Source organism: Lathyrus oleraceus, chromosome 2, assembly GCF_024323335.1.
Source record: "Lathyrus oleraceus cultivar Zhongwan6 chromosome 2, CAAS_Psat_ZW6_1.0, whole genome shotgun sequence".
NCBI lineage: Eukaryota > Viridiplantae > Streptophyta > Magnoliopsida > Fabales > Fabaceae > Lathyrus > Lathyrus oleraceus.
In genome coordinates, this window is record NC_066580.1 from 403,339,373 (window position 1) to 403,350,234 (window position 10,862).

Sequence of the window (10,862 nt, forward strand, 5' to 3'; positions counted from 1 at the left end):
TTTCCATGTAACATAATGACATGTTTATGAGTGCAATTACTTTTCTATTATCGTTTATGTCGCATTCTTTTATGTCCTTATCTCTTTTTAAGATACATGAGACAGGAAATACTAAGTGTGTTTTTGCATAGCTTCCCCCCCCCCCTTCAAAATTAGTCACTACAATGACGTAGGCGATTGAGCCTAAATACATCCACCTTGATCCCAGTCATAACTCAGGGGATGGAATGTAGATCGTACCCTTGGCTACGACGGTCCTTTGTGACATGGAGCACTTATCTGATAGCAATTTCAATGTCATGACCATATATATCCTATCCTCACCGAGGGAAATATAAACACTACAACAAATATAATTTAATTTACATAGTAACAACAAATTACAATGAATCAGTTCTATAGACAAACTTGAAGGAATCATGAAAGGTCTAGAGACCAGGAACAATTAGCTCTAATTGGCCTAAAACGTTCTTGAGAGTGGTTTCCTCCATAATGTCATTAGGATGACCCAACAACTATTTTTCTATATCGACGCGTTCCTCTTGGAAAGCCCCCATCTCCTTAGAATTAGTGGGTTTCTCTTCCTGAAGCTACACCTCGACTGCCCGAGGACTTGAAGACGAGGCCTCTAGCATAAGCTCCGCTTCACGAGAACATTTCTTCCCCTTGTCACGTAGGCCCTAAAGATCAGCCACCCGACCGACAAAGGTCGCAGGAGAGCTATATGTAGTCACCTCCTCAAAGAAAGAAGACATTTTATCCAGATGGTGGCGTAACTTAGAAAACTCCCTTTCGAAGCTGTTGACTTTCGACTCCGTAAATTCATAACTAGCCTTCGAAGATTCGAATTCTTGAGAAGAGGCGTTAGGGATCATAAGTTCCTCAAGTTCGGCCGCAAACTAAGTCACGAGGGAGGCCGATCGCAACAGAAGGAAGGCTGACTCTGCCAACAAGCCATATTTTCCTGTTTTGGAAAGTTTGCGCATGTGGGCATAATCCTCGGTAGATACACAATCCTTTATCTCTGCCACAGTTTGGGACATCCAACCAACTAGCACATGGGGAAATGGGAGAAGAGGATTCCCAATGTTTTTCGACAAGTGGATAAAAGGAGTATACCTAGGATGCTTCGACCTTTTAGTAGGACTCCCTAAGACGACCGCCTTACCCTGGTCCTTTTTGTCCCCAACAAAGGCAACTCTATCATGGTTCTTCTTGCTCCGAAGTTCTGAGGGCGTCTGAGCAGTCACGTGGATTCCTCTAATAGGGGAATGGATCCATCATCCTATGCAGGCACAACACGAGCGATTGTGGCCCTCTTCATCTTGAGTGCATCTGAAAGGGGAAATATCAACAAATAAGAGATAATACAAGCTCTGATATCACAAATAAAGCAAAGGTAAAATAAGTACCAAAAAGTTTATTCCTTTCCTTAGTAGGTTTTGCATAATCGATATCTCGATAATATATATCCTTGACATAAAAGGAAAGAAAATTCGCCTTCATGGGTCACCTTTTAGTGACACGCATGGTTATATCACTCATCTACGAACCATTATCATCGCTAGAAGAACCTAACCTCGACCCAGAGTCACCTTGAGGCGTATTTGGGACGAGGGTAGGGAAGTTTCAACCGTAGAGAAGTCCCACAAATTCAGGATTCTCCATTCTCGTAGATTATGAAGCCTCTTCTCTAGTGAGCTTGAGAGCATCGCTTACAAGCGTATCCCTTATATTAACCATGAAACAATGTAGAAAAAGACAATGATGTGCCTGTGAATGGGAGACGGAAAGAAGGCAATCCCATAGATAAGTAAGCAACATAATACTCATACGCCCAAGCAAGAGAACATGTGAACAAAATTAGAAAAAATAAATGAGCGTAAAGTAGTAGGGAGAGAGAAAAGAGACATTGGGGGAAAAACCTACCTTTTATAAAGAAGTCAATAGAAAATCAATGGTCCATATCTAAAGTAGGAAAATAAATCTAAAGACGGTGAGTTAAGTATCTCGTCAGAAGTAGTGAAGGTCTAAAGTACTCAAGCATTCTAGGTAGGAAAATCATGCCCTAACCTGTGCCCCTAGGGCCAAACGCCTATAGGAAATAATGAAGTGTTTCAATGATGGGAAAATATTTCAAGAGCGACAAAAAGCTTAGCAAATCAAGACCAAGGCTCTCAATCCAAACAAAAGTTATATTTTGAACAAAAGATAATAAATTAAACCAGATTTATAATGAGAAACGATAAAAGTATTTATAATTATAAAGAATTATAAAGAACTAATAAATAAAATAAAACTATAAATTTTCTTCATCACTAATTTGGTTCCAAAAAATTCGATTTACTTGAAGTCATAAAGGAACTATCATCATTTATCGTAAAGTTCAAAAACATATTACAGTGCTAAAATATAATATGAGCTTAAATACAAGCATTATACATTTAAAATTTTCAATTATCAAATGTAAATGTTACGAATTTAAATAAAAAATATAAATTTATACAAATATGAACTTAGATACATAAACTAGATTATATAACCTAAGCATAATATAAAAATATATGAACATACACTAATAAATATAACCTAGAACGCGAGAGGTTGAGATAGAGAAGGGAAAATAGAGAAATTAAAAACTCGTAAAAAGAATAAGATGGTGGTGTTTCAAATGAGGAAGTTGATGGTGTTGCGAATGAAAAAGAAGCATGAGTGAGGAAGATAACACCTCTGACTTGTGTTTTTCGCTATTGTAATGTTTTCTAATATTATTTGTGAAATGATTGTGTAAAGTCGGCTCAACAAAACTCTTATAGTGATTAACACATATACGGGGGAGAACATTTTTTATCTAAGGGTCGCAAATCAACAAAACTCTTATAGTGATTTAAGGTATAAGAATGTTTCTAGCCTTATGTTGAGTGAAGTTCTTGATCAATGACCTGCATTATAGATATAGGAATGGATGGAACTCAACAATGTTGAGGGACAAAAAAACATTTATGAGGTTAACACAATCTCCTTTAAGGAAAATATGAAGAAATTCTTTACTATGACACAAGCTACAAAGTTGATTCCACTAGAACTTCCTATTGAAGAACTTGAAGACATTCATAACTTGGATTCAGACACAACACTTGTTGAGGGAAATATGAACTATACACCGTCCTTCTATGTTCCTCAATCATTGTCACCTTTGGTTATCAATACATATATGTTGAAATAAGAGTTTCATAGAGTGTCTTCTACCATCTACCAAAAAATTGTCAATATTGAACAGATCCAACTTACTTCAGATTTACACATTGCTGACATCAAACAAACACTTCAATTTATTTTTGAAAAGCTACTTATTTTTGTTGTTGTTTTCTTCTCTTACTACTTTCGTTCTTATATGTTGTTGTTATATGTTATTTTTCATTTCCTCCGGGAATTGTTTTGTTTGTTTTGTACTTTTCTTTATTGCTTAATGCAACTTCTTGTGTTTTAATCTATTGATTTTTATTTATATTATTTTTTATGTTAGATTTTTTTGTACTTTAATTATTTAAACTATTTAATTACTTTTTCAAATATGTTTCTCACACTTTTTATTTGATGACAAAAAGGCAAGAAATATGCGGTCTGTTTGGATTACCACTCAGGTATAGCCATTTGCTTGAGCTAATTGGATTCCTTCCTAAATTCTCCACAATTCTACAACAATCATAGAGAACCTTCCTAAATACTTTGCAATTCCATTCAGCCACACACCATGCTCGTCGCTTAAGACACCTACACACCCTACTATCCCTAAATTGAGGACTGCACCATCCGTGTAAAGGTGAGAAAAACACAAGAAAAGGGGTTGAACTGTGTTAGCTTTTTCTTCTTTGAACTTTTTCAGCTTCTACTTCAGATAGATTTCAAACATATTTTGAACACTTCATTCAGAGTCTGACTCAGAAAAGCTTGAATAGCTTCTGAAGGTCCTTATTAGATTCTGAACTAGAATCTGACTTAGAATATCAGAGTTGATAGAAGCGAAATATTAATGAGCAGAAGCAAGAAAAGTAAAAACAGAGACACAAGTTGCTATCCTGGTTCCTCTCACAACTTGAGAGTAATTCAGTCCCTTTGTACTTCCAAGGGATTTCGATTATAACCAAATTGATTACAAATGATCACGCACACAAGCAAGATAATTCCTTTGCTCAAACACACAAATAAGAGACTTCAAATTCTCAAGCACTACAACAAGAGACTTCTGACTCTATAAAAAATTGTTAAGATACTTGGGTAAATACTACACTTGATATACAACCGAAGGTGTAAACAAAATACAACTTATAAAGACTTTAATACTTAAGAACTTCTAAAATATACACAATGCTAAGATGTTCTAAGTCTAGCAATTTTGACAGAGTACCTTATCTTTGAATGCTAATTTTCAAAGTCTTGTGATGTAGTGTATTATTATTTTGTTCTTCAGGTACGTTGCTCCTTAAATGGAGAGGAGAGAAAGAGACATTGAATAATTTCACCAAAAGGTTGGATAACCTTTGTACTTGATTAGACATATCAAGAAAATAACTTTCTGCAAGAGGAATTATCTGTTGAAGCTCAGACATCAAAGGAGATATTTTTTCCTTAAGTCTTTAGGTGATCAAAATGTCTCTCAGTCTATCATAGTTACCTTGATTAAAGAGACTCTGCTTTATAGGTTGAATTTCTTCAAACTTCACTCTTCAGAAGCTGATCATTTCAGAGTCCACTTCTTGGCTTCTGAAGCTTCAGAGTTTGGATGACCAGAGGCTAACTTTCTTCAGAGTCTAGATCTTCCATCTGACTCAAAGTCTTCAGAAGTGATCTTCAGAGCATGAGTCTGATCTTTAAATGGAGATTCCTCAAACTTCTCTTCATCTGTTCTCAATCATATAATCATGCATACTTGAATATATGTTAGGGCACCCAATTTTTCTTTAAATAATTTTTTATCATAAAAACCTAAGGAATATGGTATCAACTAAATTTGTGTCAATAATATCCCCCTTTTTGATAATGAAAAACAATAGTATTTAAGAACAATGATTGTTAATTTGATTAACATGTTGACTTCAGGGTCTAAGATTTGTAAGCTCCCCTTGAGTCTGGTAGTCCAGAGGGTGAGGTTTGCAAGCTCCCCATAAGGCATATCCAAGTTAATTAAATTCCTTTAACAACATAATAACATTAATTTTCGGAATTTAAATTAAACAACAATAGAATAATCATCAGAGGTGCCTAAATACTCTTTTATCTCTCCCCCTTTAGTCAATGACAAAACGATAAATAAAAGGACATAAAAGATACTGAAGAAAAGTTTCCATTCATAAAAAAAATGATTCATAACATAAGTTCAGAAAAGATAAAACAAATGGGTGACTAAATCCTAGAGCCTAAGTTTTCTTCTCTAGAAGCTCCATAATTGTTTTTAGATCAGCACCCATGGCATCTTGTCTGGAAAACACATAACCTTCATATTATCATCCATCTCTCTTTGCTTATTACCCATGGCTTCCTGATTAACAGGAATAGAAGTCAGTTTTGCTTCCAAAAGATCTTGCCTATGACTGGAAGAAGAAACAGACTCTGAGGAGATGTGCTTAAGACTTTGAAGAACTGATACCATAAAGGTTGTGAGAGAATCCCATTTTACAGCATAAGCTACTGGGTCAGAGGCTGTAGTTCTCGCATCAACCAAATTTTGTAATCTATCAAAGAGAAGGTTTTGTATTCTTATAATTGAGCTTGGATATAGGGTGGAGGAGGTGGAATGTCTGTTTGTGGAATGCCAGTTTATGAAGGAATGGATAGGATTATTGTGCCATATTCTGACACAACATCTGTTCTTTTGGGAGATGAGTGATGGTCAGATGGTTGGTTTTCTTGATCAGTTTGGCTAAGGTTGGTTTCAGGTGAAGGTTGGTTTCAGGTGAAGGTTGGTCCAAATAAAATTATTCAATTTCAATCTAAGGTTCAAATGTAATTTGAACTTGATATTAATTACAAACATGACTAGGTACTGGTTGAGGTGTAGGTTCAGGTGATGGTTCGAGTGTAGGTTAAAGTGAAGGTTTAGGTGTAGGTTGGTGTTCTAGTTGAGTTTCAGGTTGGGGTTTAGCTAAATGTACATGTTATGGTTGATCTAGGGTTACATGTTCCGCTTCAAGCTGAACAGATAAATTATTATGCTCATAGTTTGTTTCAGCAGAACATGCTTGGTCATTTTGTAGGTTTTGAGGGGTGAAGGTTTGAAGAGGGATAAATTAGATAGGCCTGATAAATACAAGTGTAAGAATGACAGGTTTGAGATTCAGACTAGCAACATGATCATAATTTAATTATGAGCTAGAGATTCATGAAGCTTCCCCACTAGAAACATCAATAGGGGGTCCAAACATGATGTTAAGAGGTGGAGGTTGTTCAGAATTAGAAAAGTATGTCATTAGTTTCTGGTCATCAGTAGTTTCACTAGAAGGATGTTCAAAATCAACTAGATTCATAGCATTTTCTAGGATCTGAATGATAGGTGTTGGGTTAGGGGAATCCATCACAGGTTCTGAGAGTTGATCTCTGTTATGAACAAGTGATAAAGTGCTTTCAGGAGAAGAGTTTAAATCGTGATATGTGGTTTAAGGTGGAAGAATCAAAATAATTCTCAAAGATAGATTTTAAATTGTTACATGTCATGTGAGTCTCCATATCATCTTGAGTAGCTTGATCCTCTTCACCAACAACTTTAGAAGCAATGTTTGTAGTAGCTTCTGATGCAGCTCCTTCAGGTACACTAGAAGCTTTAGCTTTAGAGGCATTATGACCAGTCTTCAACCCAACTATAACTTCAGTTGCTTGAACTTTAATAGTCTCCAGAACTTGTTCTCCGTCAACAACTTCTTCCAACTGAGCATTAGAAGTTATAGGTTGCTTTTATGCTTGATCCAACAGAGCAAATACAATTATTTGAGCTCCCTTGTGAATAGCTCCTACTGCAACCTTCTGGGCTCCAACATCTACAACCTTTGTCCTCTTGACCAAAGATACCTCAACTCCCTCTTCTTCCTCTATAATTTTAAAAGGAATAATCATCTTTATTAACTTATTCTTCTTCACAGGTCCATCAGTTATGACAGAAGATGAAGATATATTCTGAGGAGTCTTTCCACTTCTTGTCTTAGATGGAATCAAAATAGTGGAGGCAACTACCTCTTCAATTTCCTTCTCAATCTCCTTATGTTGCATAACCTTATTCTTAGGAGGCTTTTGAACTATCTTCTGAGCATTAGAAGCCACCTGTTTTCTTTTCATAGATTATTTGTACAACTCAGTTGGTTCGTCTGCTAAGTCCCCATATCTCATAACCACACCAGCTTCTTTTCTTTCCATCTCAATGTACATACTAATTACCTCATGATTGCCATGCTTGGTAATTACATGATAATCCTCAAGATAGTTAGATTTTGAGCTTCTAACTCTGAGAGGTTCTGATGATAACACCACTTCATTCTTATTCAGAAGCTTCATGTTGGATAGAGCATAAGCAGAGAGAATGTTACCATGAATCTCCTTAAGATCCTCATAAGAAAAATCAACTTTCAGGGGATTCAATCAGATGAACCTGATGAAACAATTCAGACAAAAGTCTATCATAGGGTACATTCTTCTTTTTGTGCTTCTCACTATCCTTGATAGCTTCACACAAATGATGAAAGATGTACCCAGGGAGATTGATGTTATCTTCATCGACCAAATACCATATGAAGTGTGTATGATCCCAAAATATTTGATCAGTGCTACCTTCTCTAGGGATCAAACGGATAATGAGGATCTTAAACAAAATCTTGTAAGTAGCCTTCATATTATTCACCTTTCCAAAGTCTGAAGAGGTCGATGTATGTTCTGATAACTCAAACAACCTTGTTTTGATAACATCGGCTTCTCAGTTTCTTTCCTTGGTGTTCAGATTGAATCTTCCTGTATTTGATATACCAAGAAGCTTGAAAATAATCTTTTGTATGCTGGTCACATCAACACCCATCACACCTGAACTAATTTTCACTTCTTCAAACTATTTCAAACCCTTTTCCCTTATACTGTTCCCTTTCAAAGATTTGTCTTTCAACACCATTTAATTTTATTGCATAGAAGCACCAAGCTCATCAAATACTTAAACTCTTATCCAAAAGTCCTTGACCATATGTGGGTAAGTTATAACATTCAACATCTCAAAGAATGAAGACCATTATTCCACTTCGAAGAAGCCCTAGAGGGTGTAACCATTCAGATTGAAGGAATCAAAATCCACAATTTGCTCCATAATGAGCTTCAGGTCCTCCTTATTGATATCAATGGTTCTGGGATTGATATTCATACTTTTACCATATTCAACATTCATGGGTGGATTTTGAGAAGATGATGATGCCATTGCAAAATAGGTTTTAGGGTTCTTAGGGTTTTCTTTTGAAATGGGTAGTTTTCAGAGAAAGCTTGAGAGTGTGTGTGCGTGTGCGTGTGCGTGTGTGCGTGTGTGTGTTTGTGTGTGTGTGTGTGTGTGTGTGTGTGTGTGTGTGTGTGTGAGAGAGAGAGAGAGAGAGAGAGAAAGAGAGAGAGAGAGAGAGAGAGAGAGAGAGAGAGAGAGAGAGAGAGAGAGAGAGAGAGAGAGAGAGAGAGAGAAATGTGTGCGTATGATTAAGTAGCGTTTTTTGAGTGAAAAATAATCTTTGATAAAAACAAATTTAAAGACAAAGGAGGCAGGATGCACCGTTTCTAAGACGAATCATCATAATCTGAAGGGTTTTTACCCAACAGTTACAAGACAGATGTCAGAAGACGTTTAAAATTCATGACACGTAAGTGGACATGTGTCAGAGGTAGTTGAAAAGTTTTATCCACTTGTGTGCATATATGAGGAAATTAGTCTTATTATGAGTTTCAGAGGCTTAGATGCTTCAGAGGCTACTATTCACCAAAATCTAGTTTAGAGCTTCTAATTAGAGTAACTTCTAATTATCATCAGACTCTGCTTCCCCAATCAGATGCAAGCACAAACTTTAAAAGACTTTTAAGATGCTTGACTCTGAGATAAAATAAGATTATTTGAAACTCAGATAGAAGTAGTATTATCACAGTGAGGTGTAATTCTACTTTCATAAATATGAAATTCTACTAACTGGTATTTAGAATATTAGGTTTGGAAACTGTTGAGTAAAAACAAGGAAATTGTCATACCTTTCTTTGTGCAGCTTCTGATATGCTAATGAGATTGTTCTTGAGGAACCACTTTGTTCCAACAATGCTCTTATGATAACTATCATGGGTCTTTTCAGAGACCACTAAAACTAGATGAGCTCTAGAGGTTGGCGCTACTACGGAAAATACCGATCATAATGGTTGAAAAAGGGATACCACCGTGCTAGACTAACCGTTGTAAGGTTAGGTGTGATTGTATGTATGAAGCTTTCAACAACGGTCGTACAACCGTGATTATAAGTCAAGTAGCGCAATACCTACCACAACGATTACTTTAAACAAATGTTGTTGTATGTTTCAATCTATCATAACGGTTACTTTAAACAACCATTGTTGTATGTATTTTAATAAAAAAATGCAGCAGTAGAATAACAACAACAACAATAACAAGAACAAGAAGAACAAAAACAAGAACAACAAGAACAATAAGAAAAAGAACAAAAATAAAAACAACAATAATCATAACAAGAAGAAGAACAACAATAACAAGAACAACAACAACAACAACAACGACAATAACAATTACAAAAATAATAACAAGAACAAGAACAACAACAACAAAAATAATAACAACAACAACAACAATAACAAAAAGAACAACAAGAATAACAACAAGAACAAAAACAACTAACATTTCTAACTTGAATTCATGTTTTCCTTGTCTCATCCAAGTTGGAGAAGAGGTGATGGAGTTCTGAAATTTGTTAATGAAAGAAATTATGTTTTTGAGTTTTGTTTATGGAAGAAATGATGTTTTCGAGCTTGGTGTAATAGATAAAAAGAGTTTCGTAAATGGAAGAAGATGTTTGGAGGTAGAAGATGAAGTTTGTCTAAGTTGGAAGTTTATCTAAGTTTTAGGTTTCATGCGGATCACTAATGGTAGTGTCTTGAGTGTTGTTACTCACTAAATTGACGACAGATATTTGTTTAAGAACGGTGAAGAAACTCAATAAACACACTTACTTTAATAAAAAACATTATACCTATCAAAACATTTACTTTAAACAACCGTTGTTGTATGTCTCAACCTATCACAACAATTACTTTAAATAACAATTGTTGTATGTCATTTTATAAATAAACAAAAATTAAACTGTAGGTGCTAGAATTCGAAATCATGACCAGGCGCCACTTTTCATGATGCTTGGAAGATCTAACCGTGGTGAAAAGTGGGTTAAAAATAAATTAAAACAAAACTGTAGGTGCTAGGATTTGAACTCATGACCATGCGTCACTTTTCACCATGGTTGGTACCTCTGATCATTGTGAAATGTCTTTTAGTAAATACAAAAAAAAGTGCCCCAAAAAAGTTATTACCACGGTTAACAGAAAAACTGTTGTAAAATGGGTGTTAGGAAAGGTCTATTATGTAGTAGTATGGTTAAATATCTGAAGCACCAACTCCTGATTAATCAGCTTCAGTCCTCCCAGTACCGGTAATATTTTCTTACTGGTTTCTTCCAGAATCCACATTTTCTTCCTCCTTATGAGTTGGGATTTGGAACATAGGCTTTTCTGCTATTATATGTTGTAAGCAACCATTGTCCTGGAACTGAAGTTGTTGCTTTTTTCTTTCTTTCAGCATATATGTAGAA